A 17,507-nucleotide genomic window follows, 5' to 3' on the forward strand; every position below is an offset into this window, starting at 1 on the left:
TCCTTTGGCCGGACTGTTGGACTATGAAGATACAAGATTGAAGACTTCGTCCCGTGTCCGGATGGGACTCTACTTGGCATGGAAGGCAAGCTAGGCAATACGGATATGTATATCTCCTCCTTTGTAACCGATCTTGTATAACCCTAGCCCCCTCTAGTGTCTATATAAATCGGAGGGTTTAGGTCCGTAGGACAACAGACAATCATACCATAGGCTAGCTTTTAGGGTTTTGCCTCTCCGATCTCGTGGTAGATCAACTCTTGTAATACCCATATCATCAAGAATAAATCAAGCAAGATGTAGGGTTTTACCTCCATCAAGAGGGCCCGAACCTGGGTAAAACATCGTGTCCCCTGCCTCCTGTTACCATCTGCCTTAGACGCATAGTTCGGGACCCCCTACCCGAGATCCTCCGATTTTGACACCGACATTGGTGCTTTCATTGAGAGTTCCTCTGTGTCATCGCCGTTAGGCTTGATGGCTCCTACGATCATCGATAGCGATGCAGTCCAGGGTGAGACTTTTCTCCTCGGACAGATCTTTGTGTTCAGCGGCTTCGCACTGCGGGCCAACTCGCTTGGCCATCTGGAGCAGATCAAAAGTTACGCCCCTGGCCACCATGTCAGGTTTGGAAGCTTAAACTACATGGCTGATATCCGCGGAGACTTGATCTTCGACGGATTCGAGCCCCTGCCTTGTGCATCACACGGTCACGATGAGTACGATTTCGCTCTACCATCGGACAGTGTTCAGGAGATCGCACCAGCAGCCGCTCCGACCCTCAATTCGGAGCCAGTTGCGCCGTCCATGGATGGATGGATGGACCCCGCCATAGTGGCCTTATCCTCAGTGGCGATCGAGCCGAACATCGACCTTACCCTGCACAAGAGCCGTGTTGTCAAACTGCCGGATCCTTCTCCGGCCACGGACTCTGAACCGCCTGCACCCGTTCCTAGCAAACCCGATTGGGCGCCGATCATGGAGTTTACCTCCGCGGATATTTTTCAGCACTCGCCCTTTGGCGACATATTGAACTCATTAAGGTCTCTCTCCTTGTCAGGAGGATCCTGGCCGAACTGTGTTCGGCAGGATTGGGATGCGGATGATGAAGAAATTCGCTGCCCACCCACCACTCACTTAGTAGCCACTGTCGACGACTTAAACGACATGCTCGACTTCAACTCCAAAGACATCGACGGTATGGACGACGATGTGGGGGACGAAGAGGAACCACTTCCCACAGGGAACTGGACAGCCACCTCATCATACGATATATACATGGTGGACACATCCAAAGAAGGCAATGGCGACGAGACATCGGAGGATGACCCCTCCAAGAAGCAACCCAAGCGCCAACGTCAGCGGCGCCGCTCTAAGTCCCACCAAAGCAAAAGTGGTGATACCGGCACAGGAGATAATAGCACTCCGGATAGTGCCGAAGATGGCAATAATCCCCTCCAGCATGATTTAGGGCAGGAGGATGGAGAGGCCAGCCCTCCTGAGAGAGCGGCAGATGAGGAGGATGATAATTACATGCCTCCCTCCGAAGACGAGGTAAGCCTCGACGCTGACGAATTCGTCGTGCCAGAGGATCTCGTCGAACAAGAGCACTTCAAGCGCCGGCTTATAGCCACGACAAATAGCCTTAAGAAGAAGCAGCACCAGCTTCAAGCTGATCAAGATCTGCTAGCTGACAGATGGACTGAAGTCTTGGCGGCCGAGGAATATAAACTCGAACTCCCCTCCAAGAGTTACCCAAAATGCAGGTTGCTACCCAGACTGGAGGAAGAAGCGTATGACGCAGCTGACCGGCCACCTCGTGGCTGCGACAGAGAGGCATTCCAACCAAAATCTCAGCCTGCACCCCGATGCCATTCAAATAAAAAGGCATGGGGAAATACACCAGACCTGCGATACGTATTGCAGGACAAAGCAAAACATGAAAGATCGATCTACGGATCACGAGGGCGCGCCACTACGTGAGACGACAATCGTCACGCCGGATACAGTAAAAGTAAATCCGGTCGGGCCGAGCACAGCGGGCAAGACTCACTGGAGCTGCGTCGCGATATAGCCCAGTACAGAGGCGCCGCACACCCCTTATGCTTCACAGACGAAGTAATGGATCATCAAATCCCAGAGGGTTTCAAACACGTAAATATAGAATCATACGACGACACAACAGATCCTGCAGTATGGATCGAGGATTTCTCCTGCATATCCACATGGCACGCGGTGATGATCTACACGCCATTAAATACCTCCCACTCAAACTCAAAGGACCAGCTCGGCATTGGCTCAATAGCTTGCCAGCAGAGTCCATTGGCTGCTGGGAAGATCTGGAAGCCGCATTCCTCAACAACTTTCAGGGCACTTATGTGCGACCACCAGATGCCGATGACTTGAGCCACATAATTCAGCAGCCAGAGGAATCGGCCAGGCAATTCTGGACACGGTTCCTAAGAAAGAAAAATCAAATCGTCGACTGTCCGGATGCAGAGGCCCTAGCAGCTTTCAAGCACAACATCCGCGACGAGTGGCTAGCCCGGCACCTTGGTCAGGAAAAGCAGAAATCTATGGCAGCCCTAACGAGACTCATGACCCGCTTTTGTGTGGGGGAAGACAGCTGGCTGGCTCGCAGTAATAACATATCAAAGAACCATGGTACTTCGGATACCAAGGACGGCAATAGCAGGTCACGTTGCAACAAACATAAGCACTGCATTAACAGCGACAATACCGAGGATACGGCAGTCAATGCCGGATTCAAAGGCTCTAAACTCGGTCAGCAGAAAAAGCCATTCAAAAGAAGCACTCCGGGCCCGTCCAGTTTGGACCGTATACTCGACCGCTCGTGTCAAATACACGGCACTCCCGATAAGCCAGCCAACCACACCAATAGGGATTGTTGGGTGTTCAAGCAGGCCGGCAAGTTAATTGCCGAAGACAAAGATAAGGGATCACATAGCGATGACGAAGAGGAGCCCCGGCAGCCGAACACCGGAGGACAGAAGAGGTTCCCCCCACAAGTGCAGACGGTGAACATGATATACGCAACCCACATCCCCAAGAGGGAGCGGAAGCGTGCGTTAAGGGACGTATATGCGTTGGAGCCAGTCGCCCCAAAGTTCAACCCATGGTCCTCTTGTCCGATCACCTTCGATCACAGGGACCACCCCACTAGTATCCGTCATGGTGGATTCGCCGCACTAGTCCTAGACCCAATCATTGATGGATTTCACCTCACTCGAGTCCTTATGGATGGCGGCAGCAGCCTGAACCTGCGTTACCAGGACACAGTGCGTAAAATGGGTATAGACCCCTCAAGGATCAAACCCACAAAAACGACCTTTAAAGGCGTCATACCAGGTGTAGAGGCCCATTGCACAGGCTCAGTCACACTGGAAGTGGTCTTCGGATCCCCGGATAACTTCCGAAGCGAAGAGTTAATCTTCGATATAGTCCCATTCCGCAGTGGTTATCATGCACTGCTCGGGCGAACCACATTTGCGAGATTCAATGCGGTACCGCATTATGCATACCTCAAGCTCAAGATGCCAGGACCTCGGGGGGTCATTACAGTTAATGGAAACACAGAGCGCTCTCTCCGAACGGAGGAGCACACTGCAGCCCTCACAGCGGAAGCGCAAAGCAGCCTCTTAAGGCAATCCACTAGTTTGGTGTTTAAGGACCCGAACACCTTCAAGTGCGCCTGGAGTAATCGTCAACAGGACTGCCTGGCACGTTCCGAGCTCGCATAGCAATGCGTCCCCCAACCCAGCCCAAGCCAACCGACGAAACTCGTGCGACGCGTACATAATTACGCATTAAAAATACCATGGGCACAAGTAGGGAGGGTGCATGACTACGACACGCTCCAAGACGTGGCTTAAACCGCACTAGGGGCTTCCTGCTTTGTTATTTTTCTCTTTTAGGACTTTAATCTCTGGAAACCCTCTCCGGCAACCAAGAAGGCAGAAAGCTACGACACACCATGGAACTCCCAGGTGGATTATGATAACGAGTGAAATACTTGCTTTAATACTATTCTTCAGCTTGCCCTTGGAGGGGACATAGTCCTACTTTTTGCTTATCGCACTACCTGTATCATTCTGCTTTAACGCACCTTTTTGAATAAACAATGCATAACATTAAGACTATTATTGCATTCCTTTTATATATATATATGTTCATTTATGACATCCAGCACCCGTACACTCTGGTACAGCCAATACGCCAAGGGCTTAAGCATACCCCATAATATGGCGTGAGAAGTCTGAACACTTTCGACAGTGCGGCACCCCGAACTTATAGCATTATATGCATCAGCTCCGAATCATGTCTTGGGTCAATAGTTTGGTTTGCCCGGCTCCCATGTTTTGGTACCTTACGTTCCGCCATATCGGCTAAGGTAGCACTGGGAGAACTACTGTGATTGTGCCCCGGTTCTGCTGGGCTAAGCACCTCAGTAGAGAAAGCTAAAACTGGCTGTCATGATAAGGCAAGAGATTGGTTGCTGTTTGAGAGGTTTTCGAGTCCTTAAAGACTTATGCTGCTTAGAGCGAGGAGTCGGCCCTGTCCGGCTTAAGGCGTGTATCGCGCCCCAGATTCGGCCTTCCGAATACTAGGGGCTTCACCGAAATTTAAAATTATAGAATTCTATAGCTAAGTGAGAGTGATAACGCATTATAGTCCGATTGCCTTGTTCGCTGTGCTGAGCACCTCCCTCGAAGGACCCAAAAATGGGAACAATAGTGCTCAGGTTTATCCCGAACACCCCAGCACTCGTGGCATGGGGGCAGAAGCCGATGACTCGCCATCTCTCAGATTTGATAAACAACCGAACATAAGGTAATATTTTAAATTCAAACAAGCGTTGCATAGCGCATATGAACAAGTTTTCATGAATACAGGATTACACGAGCGGGTTTACTCAAATATTGTATCTTTGGTACACTCGTCCGCTACGAGACGGGCACCCTTCAGGACACCCTCATAGTACATCTCGGGGTGGCGATGCTCCTTGCCCTCCGGCGGCCCTTCCTTGATCAGCTTCACGGCGTCTAGCTTGGCCCATTGCAACTTCACACGGGCGAAAGCCCGGCGTGCACCTTCGATGCAGACGAACCGCTTGACGACTTCCAGCCGTGGGTAGGCATCCACAAGCCGCCTCACCAGGCCGAAGTAGCTGTTCGAAAGGGCGTCGCCAGGCCACAGCCGGACTATAAAGCCCTTCATGGCCTGTTCGGCCGCCTTGTGTAGCTCGACCAGTTGCTTTAGCTGGTCGCTCATAGGCACCGGGTGTTCGGTCCAAGCATATTGGGCCCAGAACAACTTCTCCGTCGAGCTTCCCTCCTCGGCCTGGTAAAACGTTGCGGCATCCGAAACGCTGTGGGGCAAATCTGCGAATGCTCCTGGAGAGCTCCGGATTCGGGTAAGTAACAAGTAATTTACTTTCACATGCTTGCTTTGCATATAGAATGCCTTACCCGCCGCTATTTTCTTCATCGCGTCAATCTCCTAGAGGGCCTTTTGGGATTCGGCCTTGGCACTCTTTGCGCTCTCGAGGGCTGCGGCAAACTCAGACTCCCGCGTCTTCAAGTCAAGCTCCAACGCCTCGTGCTTCATCGCGAGAACATGGAGCTCTTGCTGCACCTCGCCCACCCGAGCCTCATGCCTTTCCCGCTCGGTGCGCTCCTTGGCCGCTTTGTTTTCGGCCTCGGATAGCGCTTGCTTCAGGGTCGCCACCTCGGTCGTGGCCCCTGGCAAATTTACGATGATCCTGTCATTTTTCAATCGCATTCTCTTTATACATATCCATGGACTAGGTACTACTCACCTTTGTTCTCCTCGAGCTGCCTCTTGGCAAGGCCGAGCTCGTCCTTGGACCCTTTAAGGTCCTGCTTCAGTGCGGCGACCTCCGCAGTTAGTGCGGCAGAGGCCAGCAGCGAAGCCTGCATACGCTTATTGACATACTTATATTAGACTCCTGCGATATTGTTTGATCTTCCGTTCGGCTTTTCTTTGTGAACACCGAACAGAGCATCAGGGGCTACTGTCTATGCTGTAATATTTCTCCTATATTGCAAAAACTTACCTCAAAGCCTGTTAGAAGGCTGGCACAGGCTTCAGTCAGTCCGCTCTTGGCGGACTGAACCTTCTGGACCACCGCACTCATAATAGTGCGGTGCTCTTCGTCGATGGAAGTGCTGCGAAGCGATCCCAGCAGATTGTCCGGTGCCTCTGGATGGACAGAGGTCACCGGCACAGGCGTCTTGCCCCTTTTGGAAGGAGGCCACCTGCCCGAGTCTGGAACCACTGGGGGTTACGGCATGGTGTTCGGCTGAGGGTCGAACTCGGAGCCCTCGGGAGCCTTGCTCCCTCTGCTCCCGGAGTCCGGAAGGTCGCCTTGAGGCGCCTCTGGGACTATCTCCCCTCGACCCGGTGGCTCTTGAGACAATACCTCGGCGTTGTCTGTAGGGCAAGGGGAGGTGGCGGTCGGAAGTGGATCGCTATCCATATTCGACGAGCCCGGGGAGCCGTCCGACGATACGGGCTCATGGCGTTCTGCATAGTCATAATTCGGCGTTAGGAGAGGCAGTGCAACAAAGGTATGCTATGAGTTGCTCTGACATCCGAATACTTACGACTTCGCCAGGGGCTTGTCCCTGAGCAGCCACTCGTCTTCGCCTTCGGTGGCAGTGGTGGATTAGTCCGAAAGGAGAGTCCTTCCCTTCTTGGACCCTTCGGCCTCCCCAGTTGGGGCGGCCTTCCTTTTCTTGTCTCCCCCGCCTAGAGGGGGAGCATCTTCATCTTCCTCCTCGTCTTCGGGGGAGGATTGCACCGCGGAGTTATCGGACGATGTGTCCGATACCACCTGGCGCCAGGAACTCTTTCGGGTTCCCTTGGCCTTCTTGGTCTTCTACGGCACCTTGTAATGAGCCGGAGTCAGCATCTTCGTTAGGAGAGCGTCTGCTGGGCCTTCGGGCAAAGGAGCCGGACAGTCGATCTGTCCGGCCGTCTCCTGCCAGTCCTGTCAAAGGTACGGGAGCTTAGATCCTGCATAGAGTCAAACCATGAAAAACGAGTATCCTGTAAGGGGTAAAACAGCTTACCGCGCTGGCTTGGCGCTTCACGCAGAATCTGCGATCCTCGGTAGTGGGAGGGGGAACCTTGGCACCCTTGAATAGCACCTTCCAGGCATCCTTGTGTGTTTTGTCGAAGAGCCTATTCAGAGTTTGGTGCTGGGCCAAGTCGAACTCCCACAAGTTGAAAGCCCGTTGTTGACACGGGAGGATCAGGCGGATGAGCATGACCTGGACTATGTTGACGAATTTGAGCTTCTTGATCACCATGTTTTGGATACATGTTTGGAGTCTGGTCAGCTCTTCCAAACTACCCCGGGACAGTCCCTTCTCTTGCCAGGAGGTGAGCCGCATGGGGATGCCAGATCGAAACTCGGGGGCCGCTGCTCATTTAGGGTCACGCGCCTCGGTGATGTAGAACCACCCCGATTGCCACCCCTTTATGGTCTCCACGAAGGAGCCCTCGAGCCATGTGACGTTGGGCATCTTGCCCTCCATGGCGCCTCCGCATTCCGCCTGGCGGCCGCTCACTACCTTCGACTTGACATTGAAGGTCTTCAGCCATAAGCCGAAGTGGGGCTTGATGCGGAGGAAGGCCTCGCACATGATGATAAACGCCAAGATGTTGAGGACGAAGTTCGGGGCCAGATCGTGGAAATCCAGGCCGTAGTAGAACATGATCCCCCGGACGAATGGGTGGAGAGGGAATCCCAGTCCACGGAAGAAATGGGTAAGAAACACTACCTTCTCATGGGGCCTGGGGGTGGGGATGAGCTGCCCCTCATCTGGGAGCCGGTGCGCGATGTCGTGGGGCAGGTATCCGGCTCTCCTCAGCTTCTTGATGTGTCCCTCCGTGACGGAGGAGACCATCCACCTGCCTCCCGCTCCGGACATGGTTGGAGAAGGTTGAGGTGGGAAATGCGGACTTGGGCGCTGGAGCTCGAGTGTGCGAAAATGGATGAGCAAAGGAGGAAGAAAGGCGTGGATGAAAAGGTGAATCCTTATCCCTTTATATGGGCGGCCAAAACTATGCGCCCCCACTAGCCTGGTAAAACTCGCTTATCCCCCAAGCGCCGTAATCGATGGCGCGATTGGGTTACCCACGCCCGTATTGATGAGAATCCCGTGATAAGGGGAACACAATCTCTGCTTTGACAAGACGTGTCAAGAAACTGCCTCGCGCTATGTGTGAGGCTAGTTAAAGAAAAACGATTCGAATAATTGCCGAGCCATGGCATGATGTCATGTTCCCTAAATGTGTCAGCAGATTAGATTTTGGAAATATTATTCTCTCTACGGTGGTATGTGGAACTTATTTTGCAGGGACAGACACTATCCTTTATTCAAACTCTTCTGTGGTATATCCGGAGGAGGAACCCGCCTTGCAATGCCGAAGACAATACTGCACGCCGGACTCGTTGTCATTGAAGCCTGGTTCAGGGGCTACTGAGGGAGTCCTGGATTAGGGGGTATCCGGACATCCGGAGTATATCCTTTGGCCGGACTATTGGACTATGAAGATACAAGATTGAAGACTTCGTCCCGTGTCCGGATGGGACTCTACTTGGCGTGGAAGGCAAGCTAGGCAATACGGATATGTATATCTCCTCCTTTGTAACCGACCTTGTGTAACCCTAGCCCCCTCCGGTGTCTATATAAATCGGAGGGTTTAGGTCTGTAGGACAACAGACAATCATACCATAGGCTAGCTTTTAGGGTTTAGCCTCTCCGATCTCATGGTAGATCGACTCTTGTAATACCCATATCATCAAGAATAAATCAACCAGGACGTAGGGTTTTACCTCCATCAAGAGGGCCCGAACCTGGGTAAAACATCATGTCCCCTGCCTCCTGTTACCATACGCCTTAGACGCACAGTTCGGGAACCCCTACCCGAGATCCGCCGGTTTTGACACCGACACATACTAACGAAGCAATTATGTCTTCTCAAAATATCATGGCAAAGAAAGTTATCCCTACAAAATCATATAGTCTGGCTATGCCCTGTCTTCACCACACAAAATATTTAAATCATGCACAACCCCGATGACAAGCCAAGCAATTGTTTCATACTTTTGATGTTCTCAAACTTTTTCAATCTTCACGCAATATATGAGCGTGAGCCATGGATATAGCACTATGGTGGAATAGAATTGTGGTTGTGGAGAAGACATAAAGGAGAACATAGTCTCACATCAACTAGGCGTATCAACGGGCTATGGAGATGCCCATGAATAGATATCAATGTGAGTGAGTAGGGATTGCCATGCAACGGATGCACTAGAGCTATAAGTATATGAAAGCTCAACAAAAGAAACTAAGTGGGTGTGCATCCAACTTGCTTGCTCACAAAGACCTAGGGCATTTTGAGGAAGCCCATCATTGGAATATACAAGCCAAATTCTATAATGTAAAATTCCCACTAGTATATGAAAGTGATATCATAAGAGACTCTCTATATGAAGAACATGGTGCTACTTTGAAGCACAAGTGTGGAAAAAGGATAGTAGCTCTCATCCCGACTTGTGGGGGAATCATAGTCTCCATCATCCTTTCCTCACTTGGGACAATGTTCTAATAATGATGATCATCACAGTTTATCTACTAACAACTCAAGAATTACAACTCAATACTTAGAACAAAATATGACTCTATGTGAGTGCCTCCGGCGGTGTACCGGGATATGCAATGATGCATGAGTGACATGTATGAAAGAATTATGAACGGTGGCTTTGCCACAAATACGATGTCAACTACATGATCATGCAAGCAATATGACAATGATGAAGCATGTCATAATAACGGAACGGTGGAAAGTTGCATGGAAATATATCTCGGAATGGCTATGGAAATGCCATAATAGGTAGGTATGGTGGCTGTTTTTAGGAAGGTATATGGTGGGTTTATGGTACCAGCGAAAGTTGCACGATACTAGAGAGGCTTGCAATGGTGCAAGGGTGAGAGTGCGTATAATCCATGGACTCAACATTAGTCATAAAGAACTCACATAGTTATTGAAAAATCTATTAGTTATCGAAACAAAGTATTACGCGCATGCTCCTAGGGGGACAGATTGGTAGGAAAAGATCATCGCTCGTCCCCGACCGCCACTCATAAGACAATCAATAAATAAATCATGCTCCGACTTCATCACATAATGGTTCACCATACGTGCATGCTACAGGAATCACAAACTTCAACACAAGTATTTCTCAAATTCACAACTACTCAACTAGCATGACTCTAATATCACCATCTCCATATCTCAAAACAATTATCAAGTATCAAACTTCTCATAGTATTCGATGCACTTATATGAAAGTTTTTATTATTGCCATGTTGTTCTAAAGGACTCTCAAAATAATATAAGTGAAGCATTAGAGAACAATAGTTTCTATAAAACAAATCCACCACCGTGCTCTAAAAGATATAAGTGAAGCACTAGAGCAAAAACTATATAGCCTAAAAGATATAAGTGAAGCACATAGAGTATTCTAACAAATTTCAAATCATGTGACCCTCTCTCAAAAGGTGTGTACAACAAGGATGATTGTGGTAAACTAAAATCAAAGACTCAAATCATACAAGACGCTCCAAGCAAAACACATATCATGTGGTGAATAAAAATATAGCTCCAAGTAAAGTTACCGATAGACGAAGACGAAAGAGGGGATGCCTTCCGGGGCATCCCCAAGCTTAGGCTTTTTGGTGTCCTTGAATTTTACCTTGGGGTGCCATGGGCATCCCCAAGCGTAGTCTCTTTCCACTCTTTGTTCCATAATCCATCAAATCTTTACCCAAAACTTGAAAACTTCACAACACAAAACTCAACATAGAAAATCTCGTGAGCTCCGTTAGCGAAAGAAAACAAAACACCACTTCAAGGTACTGTAATGAACTCATTATTTATTTATATTGGTGTTAAACCTACTTTATTACAACTTCTCTATGGTTTATAAACTCTTTTACTAGCCATAGATTCATCAAAATAAGCAAACAACACAAGAAAAACAGAATCTGTCAAAAACAGAACAGTCTGTAGTAATCTGTAGCTAACGCAAGTTCTTGAACCCCAAAAATTCTAAAATGAATTTCTTGACGTGAGGAATTTATCTATTAATCATCTTCAAAAAGAATTAACTAAATATCACTTTCCAAATGAAAATGGCAGCGATTCTCGTGAGCACTAAAGTTTCTGTGTTTTACAACAAGATCAAAAAGACTTTCCCCAAGTCTTCCCAACGGTTCTACTTGGCACAAACACTAATTAAACACAGAAAACACAACCAAAATAGAGGATAGATAAATTAATTATTACTAAACAGGATCAAAAAGCAAGGAATAGAAATAAAATTGGGTTGCCTCCTGTAGGTGTCAAAACCGGCGGATCTCGGGTAGGGGGTCCCGAACTGTGCGTCTAAGGCGGATGGTAACAGGAGGCAGGGGACACGATGTTTTACCTAGGTTCGGGCCCTCTTGATGGAGGTAAAACCCTACGTCCTGCTTGATTTATTCTTGATGATATGGGTATTACAAGAGTTGATCTACCACGAGATCGGAGAGGCTATACCCTAAAAGCTAGCCTATGGTATGATTGTACGTTGTCCTACGGACTAAACCCTCCGGTTAATATAGACACCGGAGGGGGCTAGGGTTACACAAGGTCGGTTACAAAGGAGGAGATCCACATATCCCTATTGCCTAGCTTGCCTTCCACGCCAAGTAGAGTCCCATCCGGACACGGGACGAAGTCTTCAATCTTGTATCTTCATAGTCCAACAGTCCGGCCAAAGGATATAGTTCGGCCGTCCGGAGACCCCCTAATGCAGGACTCCCTCAGTAGCCCCTGAACCAGGCTTCAATGACGACGAGTCCGGTGCTGCTACCTCTTGAGCTTGCGTTGGATTTCCCCGAAGAGGAAAGGATGATGCAGCAGAGTAGCGTAAGTATTTCCCTCAGTTTTTGAGAACCAAGGTATCAATCCAGTAGGAGGCCACGCTCAAGTCCCTCGTACCTGCACGAAACGATAGCTACTCGCAACCAATGCGATTAGGGGTTGTCAATCCCTTCACGGTCACTTATGAGAGCGAGATCTGATAGATATAATATTCTTGGTATTTTTGGTATAAAGATGCAAAGTGAAAAGTAAAAGCAAAGCAAGATTAAAGTGATGGAGATTGATATGATGAGAATAGACCTGGGGGGCATAGGTTTCACTAGTGGCTTCTCTCAAGAGCATAAGTGTTCTACGGTGGGTGAACAAATTACTGTTGAGCAATTGACAGAATTGAGCATAGTTATGAGAATATCTAGGAGTGATCATGTATATAGGCATCACGTCCGTGACTAGTAGACCAAAACAGTTCTGCATCTACTACTATTACTCCACTCATCGACTGCTATCCAGCATGCATCTAGAGTATTAAGTTAAAAACAGAGTAACGCCTTAAGCAAGATGACATGATGTAGAGAGATAAATTCATGCAATATGAAATAAACCCATCTTGTTATTCTCGATGGCAAGGATGCAATACGTGCCTTGCTGCCCCTTCTGTCACTGGGAAAGGACACCGCAAGATCGAACCCAAAGCTAAGCACTTCTCCCATGGCAAGAACTACCAATCTAGTTGGCCAAACCAAACAGATAATTCGAAGAGACTTGCAAAGATAACCAATCATACATAAAAGAATTTAGAGAAGATTCAAATATTATTCATAGATAAACTTGATCCTAAACCCAGAATTCATCGGTCTCAACAAACACACCGCAAAAAGAAGATTACATCGAATAGATCTCCACAAGCGAGGGGGAGAACTTTGTATTTAGATTCAAAGAGAGAGAAGAAGCCATCTACCTACTAACTATTGACCCGAAGGTCTGAGGTAAACTACTCACACTTCATCGGAGAGGCTATGATGATGTAGAAGCCCTCCGTGATGACGGCCCTCTTCCGGCGGAGCTCCGGAACAGGCCCCAAGATGGGATCTCGTGGATACAGAAAGTTGCGGCAGTGGAATTAGGTTTTTGGCTCCTCTTCTGTTCGTTTGGGGGTACGTAGGTATATATAGGAGTACATCGGTGGAGCTCCGAGGGGCCCACGAGGCAGGGGGGCGCGCCCTAGGGGGGGCACCCCCACCCTCGTGACCGCCTCTTTTGTTCCTTGGAGCAGGGTCCAAGTCTCCTGGATCACGTTCGGTGAGAAAATCACGTTCCTGAAGGTTTTATTTCGTTTGGACTTCGTCTGATATTCTGTTTCTTCGAAACGCTGAAATAGGCAAAAAACAGCAATTCTGGGCTGGGCCTCCGGTTAATAGGTTAGTCCCAAATATAATATAAAAGTGGAAAATAAAGCCCAATATAGTCCAAAACAGTAGATAATATAGCATGGAGCAATCAAAAATTATAGATACATTGGAGACGTATCAGGCACCCCCAAGCTTAATTCCTGCTCGTCCTCGAGTAGGTAAATGATAAAAAGAGAATTTTTGATGCGGAGTGCTACTTGGCTTAATTTCAATGCAAATCTTCTTAATTGTGGTATGAATATTCAGATTAGGGAGATTCAAGACAAAAGTTCATATTGACATAAAAATAATAATACTTCAAGCAAACCAACAAAGCAATTATGTTTTCTTAATGTAACATGGCCAAAGAAAGTTCATCCCTACAAAATCATATAGTTTAGTCATGCTCCATTTTCGTCACACAAGAATGCTATCATCATGCACAACCCCGATGACAAGCCAAGCAATTGTTTCATACCTTAATAATTTCAAACTCATAAACTTTCACGCAATACATGAGTGTGAGCCATGGATATAGAACTATAGGTGGAATAGAATAATGATGGGGGTTATGTGGAGAGGATAAAAAAGGAGAAAGTCTCACATCAACGAGGATAATCAATGGGCTATGGAGATTCTCATCGATTGATGTTAATGCAAGGAGTAGGGATTGCCATGCAACGGATGCACTTGAGCTATAAATGTATGAAAGCTCAACAAAAGAAACTAAGTGGGTGTGCATCCAACTTGCTTGCTCATGAAGACCTAGGCCACTTGAGGAGGCCCATTGTTGGAATATACAAGCCAAGTTCTATAATGAAAATTCCCACTAGTATATGAAAGTGATAACTCAAGAGACTCTCTATATGAAGAACATGGTGCTATTTAGAAGCACAAGTGTGGAAAAAGGAATAGTAGCATTGCCCCTTTTTATTTATTTTCCTTTTTTTTGGTGAAAGTGATAACTCAAGAGACTCTCTATATGAATGCCTCCGGCGGTGTACCGGGATATGCAATGAATCAAGAGTGACAAGTATGAAATTATGAACAGTGGCTTTGCCACAAATACTATGTCAACAACATGATCATGCTACGCAATATGACAATGATGAATGTGTCATGATAAACTGGATGGTAGAAAGTTGCATGGCAATATATCTCGGAATGGCTATGGAAATGCCATAATAGGTAGGTATGGTGGCTGTTTTGAGGAAGATATAAGGAGGTTTATGTGTGACAGAGCGTATCATATCACGGGGTTTGGATGCACCGGCGAAGTTTGCTACAACTCTCGATGTGAGAAAGGGCAATGCACGGTACCGAAGAGGCTAGCAAGGATGGAAGGGTGAGAGTGCGTATAATCCATGGACTGAACATTAGTCATAAAGAACTCATATACTTATTGCAAAAATCTACAAGCCATCAAAAACCAAAGTATTACGCGCATGCTCCTAGGGGGATAGATTGGTAGGAAAATACCATCGCTCGTCCCCGACCGCCACTCATAAGGAGGACAATCAAATAACACCTCCTGTTTCAAATTTGTTGCATAACGTTTACCATACGTGCATGCTACGGGACTTGCAAACTTTAATTCAAGAACTTCTCAAATTCACAATTACTCTACTAGCATGACTTTGATATTACTACCTCCACATCTCAAAACAATTATCAAGCATCCAACTTTTCTTAGTATTCAACACACTCAAAAGAAAGTTTCACAAATCTTGAATACCAAGCATGTTATTATTAAGCAAATTACCATGCTATTAAGACTCTCAAAATAATTTAAGTGAAGCATGAGAGATCAATAGTTTCTTTAAAAAAAATCCACCACCGTGCTCCAAAAAATCTAAGTGAAGCACATAGAGCAAAATTATAAAGCTCAAGAGATATAAGTAAAGCACATAGAGCAAAACTAGTTAGCTAAAAGATATAAGTGAAGCACATATAGTATTCTATCAAATTCTAATTCATGTATGGCTCTCTCAAAAGGTGCGTACAGCAAGGATAATTGTGGCACACTAACAATAAAAGACACAAATAATACAAGACGCTCCAAGAAAAACACATATCATGTTGGTGAATAAAAATATAGCTCCAAGTAAATTACCGATGGAAGTGGACGAAAGAGGGGATGCCTTCCGGGGCATCCCCAAGCTTTGACTTTTTGGTGTCCTTGGATTATCTTGGGGGTGCCATGGGCATCCCCAAGCTTAGGCTCTTGCCACTCCTTGTTCCATAATCCATCACAAGAATTCACCCAAAACTTGAAAACTTCACAACACAAAACTTAAAGTAGAAAACTCGTGAGCTCCGTTAGCGAAAGAAAACAAAATACCACTTCAAGGTACTGTAATGAACTCATTATTTATTTATATTGGTGTTAAACCTACTGCATTCCAACTTCTCTATGGATTATAAACTATTTTACTAACCATAGATTCATCAAAATAAGCAAACAACACACGAAAAACAGAATCTGTCAAAAACAGAACAGTCTGTAGTAATCTGTAGCTAGCGCAAGATCTGGAACCCCAAAAATTCTAAAATAAATTTCCGGATGTGAGGAATTTATCTATTAATAATATGAAAAAGAATTAAATAAATAGCACTCTCCAAATAAAAATGACAGCAGTTCTCGTGAGCGCTAAAGTTTCTGTTTTTTTACAGCAAGTTCAACAAGACTTTCCCCAAGTCTTCCCAACGGTTCTACTTGGCACAAACACTAATTAAACACAAAAAACACAACCAAAACAGAGGCTAAATAATTTATTTATTAGATAACAGAAAGGATAAATATTGGGTTGTCTCCCAACAAACGCTTTTCTTTAAATCCATAAAGCTAGGCATTGATAATTTTAATGATGCTCACATGAAATACAAGAATTGAAGCACAAAGAGAGCATCATAAAGCATGTGACAAACACATCTAAGTCTAACATACTTCCTATGCATAGGCATCTTATAGGCAAACAAATTACCAAGGCAAGCAAAAACTAGCATATGCAAGGAAGCGGAAAGAAACAATAGCAATCTCAACATAACGAGAGGTAATTTAGTAAAATGAAAATTTCTACCACCATATTTTCCTCTCTCATAATAATTGCATGAGGGATCATAAGAAAATTCAACAAAATAGCTATCACACAAAATATTTTTAACATGATCCATATGCATGCAAATTTGACACTCTTCCAAAATAGTGGGATTAACATTAACTAAAGTCATGACCTTTCCAAACCCACTTTTATCAAAACTTTCATAAGATTGAACATTCTCCAAATATGTGGGATCTAAAGTTGACACTCTTCCAAACCAACTTTCAATAATATTGAAAACACTATTATCAATCTCATATTCATCATGGGGATTAAACAAATTTTCAATATCATAAGAAGAATCACCCAATCATGATCATTACAACAAGTAGTAGACATAGCAAAACTAGCATCCCCAAGCTTAGGGTTTTGCATATTATTAGCACAATTGACATCAAGAGAATTTATAGTAAAATCATTGCAATCATGCTTTTTATTCAAAGATCTATCGTGAATCGCTTCATAAAATACTTCATCGCAATTTTCAGATTCACGAATTTCAAGCAAAACTTCATAAAGATAAGCTAGTGCACAAAACTCACTAGCAATTGGTTCAACATAACCGGATCTCTTAAAAATATTAGTAAGCAGATGAGGATCCATAGATCTTAGGTTCTCTGTTTAGTAATAAATAAACAACTATTCCAACCATACGAGCAAACAGAAAACAGGCAAAAAGAGGCAAATAGAGAAAGAGAGGGTGGATAGAGAGAGAGAGGGTGAATAAAACGGCAAGGGTGAAGTGGGGGAGAGGAAAACGAGAGGCAAATGGCAAATAATGTAATGTGAGAGATAGGGATTGTGATGGGTACTTGGTATGTTGACTTTTTGCGTAGACTCCCCGGCAACGGCGCCAGAAATTCTTCTTGCTACCTCTTGAGCTTGCGTTGGATTTCCCCGAAGAGGAAAGGATGATGCAACAGAGTAGCGTAAGTATTTCCCTCAATTTTTGAGAACCAAGGTATCAATCCAGTAGGAGGCCACGCTCAAGTCCCTCGTACCTGCACGAAACGATAGCTACTCGCAACCAATGCGA

The sequence above is a fragment of the Triticum urartu genome, chromosome 7A, assembly GCF_056163025.1.
Source record: "Triticum urartu cultivar PI428250 chromosome 7A, HENAU_Tu73, whole genome shotgun sequence".
NCBI lineage: Eukaryota > Viridiplantae > Streptophyta > Magnoliopsida > Poales > Poaceae > Triticum > Triticum urartu.